The 11459-nt window shown below is 50.4% G+C and overlaps 1 pseudogene; it reads left to right on the plus strand.

Annotated features, from left to right (window-relative positions):
• LOC139252346 (equilibrative nucleobase transporter 1-like) overlaps positions 1-357 on the plus strand; it is a 66927-nt pseudogene extending 66570 nt beyond the window's left edge.
• Positions 358-11459: the final 11102 nt, after the last annotated feature.

Below are 11459 nucleotides of genomic sequence, written 5' to 3' on the forward strand. Positions count from 1 at the left end.
GGATATGGGGTAAGAGCGGGGAGTGGGACTAACTGGATTGCTCTTCGAAAGAGCTGGCACAGACTCGATGGGCCGAATGGCCACCTTCTGTGCTGTACTATTCTATGATTCTATGATAAGGGTTTGAGATTGCTGTTGCCTGAACACAAACTCTCTGTTTGCCTTTTTTTGTCCCTCGTGACGCAGTTGAACATCGGATTAATCGTCCTGGTAACCTTGACATATGTCCATCCCATCAATGTTTACCTGCACTGCCGACGGGAAACCCAGCAGAGAGGCACAGTGAAGCACTACCGAGTCGAAGTGCCAGGCTTGGGAGAGACGGACGATCAACCTGTGTCGGGAAACGATATCTGAGCTGGACATCTGCTTGGGGTGGGAGGTGTCGGGGATGGTGTCAAGTGGGGGTGGGGTGGGGAGTGTTCTGGAGTGGGTGTGGGCAGGTGTAGTATGGGGGCTCATGGTTAGAGGGGTGCTCTGTACAGGTGTGGGTTTGTGAGCATGTAAGTTGGGAGATGGAGGGGGTTGGGGTTGGGTGTGTGGGGTATTGGGGTGTGGGTTTGGGGGCTGTAGATTGGGGCGTCGGGGGCCAGGGTTGGGGGGTGTATGGGGTGTTGGGGTGTTGGTTTGGGAGCATGTAGTTATGGGGGTTGGTGTTGGAGGGGATGTGGGGTGTTGGGGTGTGAGTTTGCAGGGGTGTAGGTTGGGGAATGGGGGGGTCAAGTTGGGAGGATGTGAGGAGTTGGAGTGGGTTTGGAAGGGTGCAGGTTGGGGAAGGTCAGTGTTAGGGGGATGTGGGGTGTTGAGGTGTGGGTTTGAGGTGGTGTAGGTTGGGGCTGGGGGTGTGTGGGGTGTTGAGTTGTGGGTTTGGGGGGGTGTAGGATGGGGGTGGGGGGTGGGGGTGTGTGGGATGTTGGGGGGTGGGTTTTGGGGGGTGTAGGATGGGGGAGTTGGGGGGTGTTGGGGTTGAGTTTTGAGGGTGTAGGATGGGGGAGTTGAGGTTGGGGGGTTTTGGGGTGTAGGTTAGTGGGGTGTAGGATGGGGGGTGGGGGTGTTGGAGTGTGGTTATGGGGGTGTAGGATGCGGGGTGGGGGTGTTGGAGTGTGGTTTGGGGGGTGTAGGATGGGGGTGGGAGTGTTGGAGTGTGGTTTGGGGGGTGTAGGATGGGGGTGTTGGAGTGTGGTTTGGAGGGTGTAGGATGGGGGTGTTGGAGTGTGGTTTGGGGGGGTTTAGGATGGGGGGTTGGGGTGTTGGAGTGTGGTTTGGGGGTGTAGGATAGGGGGTGGGGTTGGGGGATGTTGAGGTTTTGAGGTGTGGGTTGGGAGGGTGTAGGTTGGGAGGGGTGAGGGTAAGCAGGGGTGAAGTTTGGTTTCAAGCAATTCCCAAACAAATCATTTACAAAAAAGATCAATTGGAAACAGTGCTGTTTCCCGGGATCCCGGAGAATGAGATCTTTTCTTCAGAAGACCGGGTCAGAGACAGATTATGGACAATGTTAATTCTTTATAAGCAAACATTTTGTTTTAATCTGTGGGATTATCCAATGCAAATAGTCCTCTTCTCCCCTCCTTCCCTCCCCTCTCTCCTTCTACCCTCCTCTCTCCTTCTCCCCTCCTCTCTCCTTCTCCCCTCCACTCTCTCCTTCTCCCCTCCCCTCTCTCCTTCTCCCCTCCTCTCTCCTTCTCCCCTCCTCTCTCCTCTCCTCCCCTCTCCTTCTCCCCTCCCCTCTCCTTCTCCTTCTCCCCTCCTCTCTCTTTCTCCCCTCCTCTCTCCTTCTCCCCTCCTCTCTCCTTCTCCCCTCCTCTCTCCTTCTCCCCTCCTCTCTCCTTCTCCCCTCCCCTCTCCTCCTCCCTTCCTCTCTCTTCTTCTCCTCTCCCCTCCTCTCTCCTTCTCCACTCTCTCCTTCTCCCCTCCCCTCTCCTCCTCCCTTCCCCTCTCTCCTTCTCCTCTCCCCTCCTCTCTCCTTCTCCCCTCCTCTCCCCTTTTCCCCTTCCCTCTCTCCTGCTCTCATTCCCTCTTTCCTTCTCCCCTCCCTCTCCCCTTCATCCCTCCTCTTTCTTTCTCCCCTTCCCTCTTTTTCTTTCCCGTTCCTTCCCTCTCTCTCTCTCTCTCTCTCTCCTTCCAAGGGACTGAATGTAATGTAGCCAAGTTTGCTGATGAGACAAAGATGAGAGGAAAAGCAATGTGTGAGGAGGATACAAAAAACCTGCAAAAGGACATAGACAGGCTAAGTGAGTGGGCAAAAATTTGTCAGATGGAGTATAATGTTGGAAAGTGTGAGGTTATGCACTTTGGCAGAAAAAAACGAAGAGCAAGTTATTATTTGAATGGAGAAAAATTGCAAAGTGCTGCAGTACAGCAGGACCTGGGGGTACTCGTGCATGAAACACATAAGGTTGTTATGCCAGTACAGCAAGTGATCAGGAAGGCCAATGGAATCTTGGCTTTTATTGCAAAGGAGATGGAGTATAAAAGTCTTGCTACAGTTATACAGGGTATTGGTGAGGCCACACCTGGAATACTGCGTGCAGTTTTGGTTTCTATATTTAAGAAAGGATATACTTGCTTTGGAGGCAGTTCAGAGAAGGTTCACTCGATTGATTCTGGGGATGAGGGGGTTGACTTATGAGTAAAGGTTGAGTAGGTTGGGCTTCTACTCATTGGAATTCAGAAGAATGAGAGGTGATCTTATCGAAATGTATAAGATTATGAGGGGGCTTGACAAGGTGGATGCAAAGAGGATGTTTCCACTGTTAAGGGAGACTAGAGCTAGGGGGCATAATCTTAGAATAAGGGGCCGCCCATTTAAAACTGAGATGAGGAGGAATTTCTTCTCTCAGAGGGTTGTAAATCTGTGGAATTCGCTGCCTCAGAGAGCTGCGGAAGCTGGGTCATTGAATAAATTTAAGACAAAGATAGACAGTTCTTAACCGATAAGGGAATAAGAGATTATGGGGAGCGGGCAGGAAAGTGGACCTGAGTCCATGAGATCAGCCATGATTTTATTGAATGGTGGAGCATGCTCGAGGGGCCGTATGGCCTACTCCTGCTCTTATTTCTTATGTTCTTATCTCCCCTCTCTCTCTCCTACTCCCCTTCCCCCTCTTCTTTTGTTCTCCCCTCCATCTTCCCTCCTCTCTCTACTTCTCCATTTCCCCTCTCCTTCTCCCTTCCCCTCTTCTACTTCTGCCCCTCCTCTCTCCTTCCTTTGCCTCTCTCCCCTTCCCCCTCTCCTCCCTCCTCACTCTCCTTCAATGTCCTCTCTAATTCCCCTTCCCCCTCTCTCCTTCTGCTCTGCTTGTTCTTTCCTCTCTCTCCTTCTCCCCTTCTATCCTTCTACCCTTTCCCCTCTCCTTCTCTCTTTCCCTCTCTCCCTCTGCTCTCCTTTTCCCCACCTATCTTTTCTCCACCATCCCCCCTCTCAATGTCCCCTCCCCCTCTCTCCTTCCCTTCGCCTCCTTACTTACTTGCCAGGTTCATTATACCTTTTACGCTGCATGATCAAGGTCTCCACAATTGTTAGAGGTTTTGTACTGTTCCCATTAAAGAATTTCCCTTTTAAGGGTGCCAGAAGTGGTGCCTGCAATGACACCAGAGTGTTTTGCAGGAGTACATTTCCCTTTTAAGGATGCCAGAAAGGGCACTGCTGCAGGAAGAAGTGTCACACCAGTTATCTGCGAAATGGATTTCCTTTTTAAGGATGGCAGTGTGGGGCCCACAGAAGCAACAGTGTTCTTTATGAAGAATACCTGAACGCAATGTGCAGAGTGTACGGCTCCCTGTAGAGGACAAGCAACTCACAACAAGTCAAAATAATGGCTAGTGTGCTTAAGATTAATGTTTGGTTGGTTTGAGTGTTTAAGAGCAGTGTTGGTTGGTAATAAGTGAAGTGAATTATCAATCATATTACTGTCTCTACCTGTGCAAATGTGTTTAAAGGATAAGGAAGGAATTATCCAACAATTGTAATGTAGGGAAAAACTGCAGCCAAATTGTGCACAGCAAGCTCCCACAACAGTAATATGATCACTGACCAGATAATCTGTGTGTTTTTATGATGTTGATTGAGGAATAAATATTGGGCCCAGGACACCAGGGAGAACTCCACTCTTCCACGGGATCTTTTACGTCCACTGTCATGTATTTAACCATCTTGCAATGATATAGTCATGTAACTGTAACTCATGTACACGGTACAGGTACACGGTACCTGTACCCTAGAAATGCACACCCTGACCACAGGGGGTGAACTTGCAGGAGACACTCCTCACCTGGGTTTCCAGGAATAAAAGGGGAGGTCCCACCCAGGGTCAGCACTCCTTGGTCCTGGCAATAAAGGTGAAGGTCACAGAGTGACTGTGTCTGATATATCTATGCTTCGTGTGAGTTTGTATTAAGGTGCAAGGACACTACATTTGGTGATGTAAAACGGGATTCACCAAACCACGAGGATGGCCACCGGTGGCACAGAGGAATGTTACTGTGTGGATGAGGACTGGGACGACTTTGTGGAAAGACTCCAGCAGAGCTTTGTCACAAAGGACTGGCTGGAAGAGATAGCGGCTGACAAGCGGAGGGCGCATCTACTGACCAGCTACGGACCACAGACCTATGCGCTGATGGAAGACCTGCTCGCACCCCAAAAGCCGGCGGACAAGTCCTTTGAAGAGCTCAGCCAGCTGATCAGTGAGCATCTCAAGCCAGCGAGTAGCGTACACATGGCACGGCACCGGTTCTACTCTCACCGGCGTCGGGAGGGACAAAACGTCTCGGACTTCGTGACGGAACTGTGGCGCTTGGCCAGTCTCTGTACGTTCTCCGATACCTGCAGGTGGGAGATGATAAGGGACTTTTTCATCAAGGGCATTAATCATGCCGGCATTTTCAGGAAGCTCATAAAGACTAAGGACTTGACTTTAGAAGGGGCGGTGCTGATAGCTCATACCTTTATGGCAGGGGAAGAGGAGACTAAGCTAAGTTATGCGCGCAGCCCTGGTCCAAATAGTGGCGACGGACCAGGGAGTTAACATGGTGAACGCGGCTCGGGACCCCGCAGGCAGGCAAGGGCATTTTGAAACCGCCCAGGCAGCAACAGGCTCTAGGGTCGGCTCGCAACAAGGACAATGGAAAGGGGATCGGCAATACACGCCATCTCGAGGAACAATGCGTCCCACGATGGGACCATTAACACCCACCATCAGAGTGCTGAGAAACAGCCAAATGGGCAATCAGAGAGGAATGCCTGGTAATAGTCCTTTTGTTAACAGCAATCTCAATCTCAGCTCATGCTGGAGGTGCAGGGGTAGACACACTGTGAAAAGCTGCAGGTTCCAGCAATATATCTGTAGGATTTGTAATGTCAGTGGACACTTGGCCAGGATGTACAAAAAGGCAGTAGTGAGGCTAATCTCTGAGACAGAGGAACCAGACGAGGGGTCTGCAATGCAGGATGAGGCCTAGGGTAAAGCCATAGATGCTGAAGTTCAGCGGGTTCATGTGGCTGATGTCCACAGCTCATACACCAAAACGCCACCCATGACGATGAATGTCTTACTGAATGGCATCCTGGTGCACATGGAGCTGGATACAGGAGCAAGCCAGTCATTCATGAGCGCCCAATAAATTGAGAGTCTATGGCCACACAGAGCTAGCAGACCCAAACTGGAACACATTAAGACGCAGCTATGAACGTACACCAAAGAGATCATCCCAGCGCTGGGCAGTGCAAATTTGGTGGTAACACATAATGGATTACAGAACCGACTGCCACTCTGGATCGTTCCGGGAAATGGCCCCGCGCTTGTGGGGAGGAGTTGACTAGCCGAGATGAATTGGAAATGGGGGGATGTGCTCGCCATTTCATCCGTGGAGCGAAGTTCATGCTCACAGGTCCTGCAAAAATTCGGGTCACTGTTTCAACCCGGTGTCGGAACGTTCAAGGGCACTAAAGTAGTGATACGCATCACTCCGGACGCCAGACCAGTGCACCACAAAGCCAGAGCGATGCGTGAAAAATTTGAATGTGAACAGGACAGGCTGCTCAGAGAGGGCTAATTTCAGCCGTTGAATTCAGCAACTAGGCAAGTTCCATCCTTCCCATCCTCAAAGCAGATGGCTCGGTCAGGATTTGTGGCGACTACAAAGCCACCATTAACCGAGTATTGCTGCAAGACCAATACCCGCTCCCGAGAGTGAAGGACCTTTTTGCTACACTGGCAGGTGGCAAGCTGTTCACGAAGTTGGACCTCACTTCGGCCTACATGACTCAGGAACTGGCTAAAGAAGCCAAGCTTCTGACCACCATCACGACACACAAGGGATTATTTGTCTACAACAGGTGTCCATTTGGCATTCGTTCGGCAGCAGCTATCTTTCAGAGAAACATGGAAAGTTTGCTCAAATCCATTCCTGGAACAATCGTATTCCGAGACGACATTCTCACAATGGGTAGAGACACCGAAGAACATCTCCACAGCCTGGAGGAGGTGCTACGCCGATTGGATCGGGTAGGCTTGCGGCTGAAAAAGGTCAAGTGTGTGTTTTTGGCCCCAGAGGTCGAGTTTTAGGGCAGGAGGGTTGGCTCAGACAGGATCCGGCCCACTGAATCAAAAACGGAGGCGATCCACTGGGCACCCAGGCCCGGCAACACGTAGGAGTTGCAAACATTCATGGGACTTTTGAACCATTTCGGGAACTTTCTGCCGAACTTAAGCACATTGTTGGAGCCATTACATGCTCTTGCGTAAAGGTTGTGAATGGTTTTGCGGGGGACTGTCAAGAATGGGCTTTCAATAAGCCGAGGAGCCTGCTGTGTTCCAACAAACTGTTGACTTTGTATGACCTCTGTAAAAAACTGGTCTTAACATGCGATGCATCAACCTACAGGGTTGGGTGTGTGTTGCAGCAGGGTAACGATGACAGTCGACTCCAACCGGTGGCTTACGCCTCCAGGTCGCTCTCCCAGGCAGAGCGTAGATACGGCATGGTCGAGAAGGAAACACTCGCGTGTGTTTACAGTGTGAAAAAGATGCACCAGTTCCTTTTTGGTAGAAAGTTCGAGCGAGAGACAGACCACAAGCCGTTAACATCCTTATTGTCCGACAGCAAGGCTGTCAACGCCAATGCGTCAGCTCGCATACAGTGCTGGGCCCTCACGCTGGCTGCGTATGCCGACACCATACAGCACCGGCCAGGCACCGAAAATTGCACTGACGCGCTCAGCAGGCTCCCACTGGCCACCACCGAGGGGGCGTTGGAGCAGAGCACCGAAATGCTCATGGCCGTTGAGGCTTTTGACACTGCGGGCACCCCCATCACAGCCTGCCAGATCAAACTCTGGACTAACAGGGACCCCCTCCTATCCATGATAAAGAAATGTGTCCTGACTGGGGATTGGGCGCCCGCACACAGGGCGTGCCCCGAGGAAGTCAAACCATTTCAGAGACGGATGGATGAGCTCTCCATCCAAGCCGACTGCCTGCAATGGGGCAGCCAGGTAGTCATGCCCCAGAAAGGAAGGGAAGCATTCATCAGGGAACTCCACAGTGAGCACCCTGGCATCGTGTTAATGAAGGCCATTGCCCGGTCACATGTATGGTGGCCAGGGATTGACTCAGACCTGGAACATTGGGTTCGCAGGTGCACGACATGCCCGTGGCCCTGGCCCACCAGACCATGGTCACGTATTCACGTCGACTATGCGGGCCCGTTCATGGGGAAAATGTTCCTGATCGTTGTCGATGCATACTCGAAGTGGATCGAGGGCATCATATTGAATTAGTGCATGACATCCATCACTGTGGAGAGTCTGCTTACGGTTTTCGTGACCCATGGCTTGCTGAACATCCTGGTCAGTAACAATGGCCCGTGTTTCACCAGCCATGAATTCCAGGAGTTTATGTCGGGCAATGGTATCAAACACGTCCGGACAGCGCCGTTCAAGCCGGCTTCCAATGGTCAAGCGGAACGAGCGGTCCAAGTCATAAAACAGGCATGCTACGCATTCAAGGACCCTCCCTTCAGTACCGCCTATTGCGCCTCCTGCTGGCCTACAGGTCCCGCCCGCACTCGCTCATGGGAGTCCCGCCAGCGGAACTCCTCATGAAACGCATGCTAAAGACGCGCTGTCCCTCATTCACCCAGCCCTGGCAGACATTGTTGAGGGCAAGCGCCAGTCCCAAACCTAGCGCCATAATCGAAACTCAAGGGGGAGGTGTATAGAAATAGATGACACAGTATTTGTTCTTAACCATGCTTTGGGACCCAAGTGACTTGAGGGCACCGTAATTGGGCAAAGAAGGAAATAGAATCATGGTGGTCCGACTAAACAATGGGCAGATATGCTGCAAACACTTGGAGCAAGTAAAGAAAAGGTTCAGCATAGACACGGAGGAACCTGAAGAAGAGCATGAGATGGCACCCACACCACTGCTAGCAATGAGCAACAAAGACAGCCATCAGCATGCACAGTCCCTGCGACCAGCCCGGACAGGCCGGAATCACCTCACGTGACAGAGACGTGTGCCGAGGCTCAGCCACCAGAGCCACAACTGTGTCGCTCCACGAGAGAGCGTCGACCACCTGACAGACTTAACCTCTGAAACAAAAAGACTGAAGGGGGGAGGTGATGGCATGTATTTAACCATCTTGCAATGACATAGTCATGTAACTGTAACTCATGTACACGGTACCTGTACCCTAGAAATGCACACCCTCACCACAGGGAGACTTGTGGGAGACACTCCTCACCTGGGTTTCCAGGTATAAAAGGGGACATCCCACCCAGGGTCAGCACTCCTTGGTCCTGGCAATAAAGGTGAAGGTCACAGAGTGACCATGTCTGATATATCTATGCCTCGTGTGAGTTTGTATTAAGGTGCAGGGACACTACATCCACCAGAGAGGGCAGTCCCCTCGACTACATTTGTGCAGTGAATTGTTCCCAGAGCGGGGTGGGAACCTGAGAGTAGATTCAGAAGGAAAAGAAGAAAAGCTGGAAATGAAAGGTAGAAAATTAGTAAACGAGTTTGGAAGTCAGAGAAAATGAAGGCTCGAAAATAGACAACAAAGGAGTTTGGCCATGCTAAATGGTATATACTTCAATGCAAGGAGTCGAGGGAACAAGCAGATGAGCTGAGGACACAGATAGACACGTGGGAGTATTATATTATAGCTATTACTGAGAAACGGCTCAAAGAAGGGCAGGAATGGCAGCTCAACATTCCTGATTACAGGGTATTCAGACTAGGGGGTTAAAATATTGATTAAAGAAACAATTACAGTTGTGATGAGGGATGATATGCATGAAGGATCATCAAATGAGACAATATGGATCGAATTGAAGAACAAAAAAGGGGCAGTGACATTGCTGGAAGTGTACTATAGACCCCCAAACAAGAAGTGCAAAAACAATGGGGCAGTAATAGTGGGGAATTTCAACTACCCTAATATTACCTGGGATAGAATTGGTGCAAAAGGTATAGAGGGAGCAGAACCTTTTTCACCAGTGCATAGCAAGGCCAATAATAAAGGGGGCGGTTCTCAAAGATTCATAGATTCTAGAAGTTTACAGCACATTTCGGCCCACCTGCAGGTTACGGCACTTCAAGTGCACATCCAAGTATTTTTCAATGTGGTGAGGGTTTCTGCCTCTACCACCCTTTCAAGCAGTGAGCTCCAGACGACCAAAATCGTCTGTGTGAAGAAATTTCCACTCAGTTCCCTCTAATCCTTCTACCAATTACTTTAAATTTAATGTCCCCTGGCTGTTGACACCCCCGCTAAAAGAAACAGGCCCTTTCTATCTACTATATCCAGGCCCCTCATAATTTTATACACCTCAATGTGGTCGCCCCTCAGCCTCCTCTGTTCCAAGGAAAACAAACCCAGCCTATCCAAACTGTCCTCATAGCTAAGGTTCTCCACTCCCGGCAACATCCTCATAAATCTCCTCTGTACCCTCTCCAGTGCAACCACGTCCTTCTTGTAATGCTGCAGGGTGTTTTGTGTGCTCCGTGTCTCTATGACTCTCCCTTGAGTCGACCCATGCTTTAAAACTCCCCGGTTTGAGTTGTTTCCCTTTGGACGGCAGGAGCTTTTGCCAATAGTTCCTGCCTAGCCCGTTGATTAGCGGGTAATCCCACACAGAGAGAGACCAAGGTCAGATAGGTCTTCTCCTATGTCCGATACGCAGCATCCCCAGCGGGATTACTGTGTAACCCGGCCGTGAGCGGATGCCACCCGGTTGGTCTTCCGAATTATACCGCGAACCACAAGCCCCACAACCCCCAAGTTCGGACACAAGGAGTTACTATGGATAGATTATAATTGACTCTGGCAAAACGCAATGGTTCAGGTTGGTCAAAGATCGATTCCTTTTATTACACTCACAAAACGACAACCCCTACTCCTCTCGCTTATGGCTTAAAGAGTAGGTGACTGTGGACACTAGCTTAAAACCTCAGACCAAATACCCAGCCTGTCAGTTACGCCAAACCAACCCCCTTCCTAGAATCTAAGTCTAGATAATAGAAAGCCTTCTAACTAAACCCCTCTCCTGGTTTGGTCAGAACCCACACTTGGAAGCCTCCTCACACACACACATGTGAGCCTGCATCTTGGACACCTGCAGTTCCTCAGCAGCCAAACACACTGGTGGTCTTGGGGATTTCCAGAGGTGTATGCTGGATATAATTACCAGCCCTTGTCGTTGATTCATGCGGTCCCGGGTCCGTTCGACTCTAAAGACAAAACCGTGCAAATAGAGGCGTGCGATGAGGCCTAGAGTGTTACATTCAGGTGTTACAGCGAAGCACTCACTTTGGGCGTTCCTGGAGAGTTGACGGACGCGTAGCCACGTGGGGAACACCGTTCCAGATGGTGGAGAAAAGTAAGCACTGAATCCGCCAAAGTTCAGTATCTTTATACCCCATATAATACACAAAACTGACTGGGCAGTTCCTGGTTACCATGGTCGCAGAGATGCTAGTTGGTCTTCCTGGTGACGTCTCTGTCCTGGATTGGTCAACTTGATGAAAACAATGGTAGGCCATTTCTGTAGATAAGCAGTTCTCGAAGTGCAAACTGTTTGGTGAGTTCTTGACTGCTCCTTCACTGAAAGAGTCCAGAGGTGTTACAATTGGCCTGCAAACCTCATTGTCCATCCAGACATCCCGGACAAAAGGTGTCTTTCCACAAATCACACAAAGTTCAAAATGAAAGCTCCTGCTATCAGTCCTTTTTAAAGTCCAAATGTTCAAACTCAATTTTGAAACACAGCCCATGTGCGTCTCCATTTTAAAAGGGTACAGATCCATTTTAAAAGTCCAAAATTCCTTCCGGCCCATACACACAGTGATGATGGCACTGGCCAAATCCTACAGCTCACTGTGGAAGCTAGGGCACGGAATGTACTCTGGGTGGCATCTTCAATATTCATCACCAAGACTGGCTCAGTAGTA

This window comes from Pristiophorus japonicus, unplaced genomic scaffold, assembly GCF_044704955.1.
Source record: "Pristiophorus japonicus isolate sPriJap1 unplaced genomic scaffold, sPriJap1.hap1 HAP1_SCAFFOLD_458, whole genome shotgun sequence".
NCBI lineage: Eukaryota > Metazoa > Chordata > Chondrichthyes > Pristiophoridae > Pristiophorus > Pristiophorus japonicus.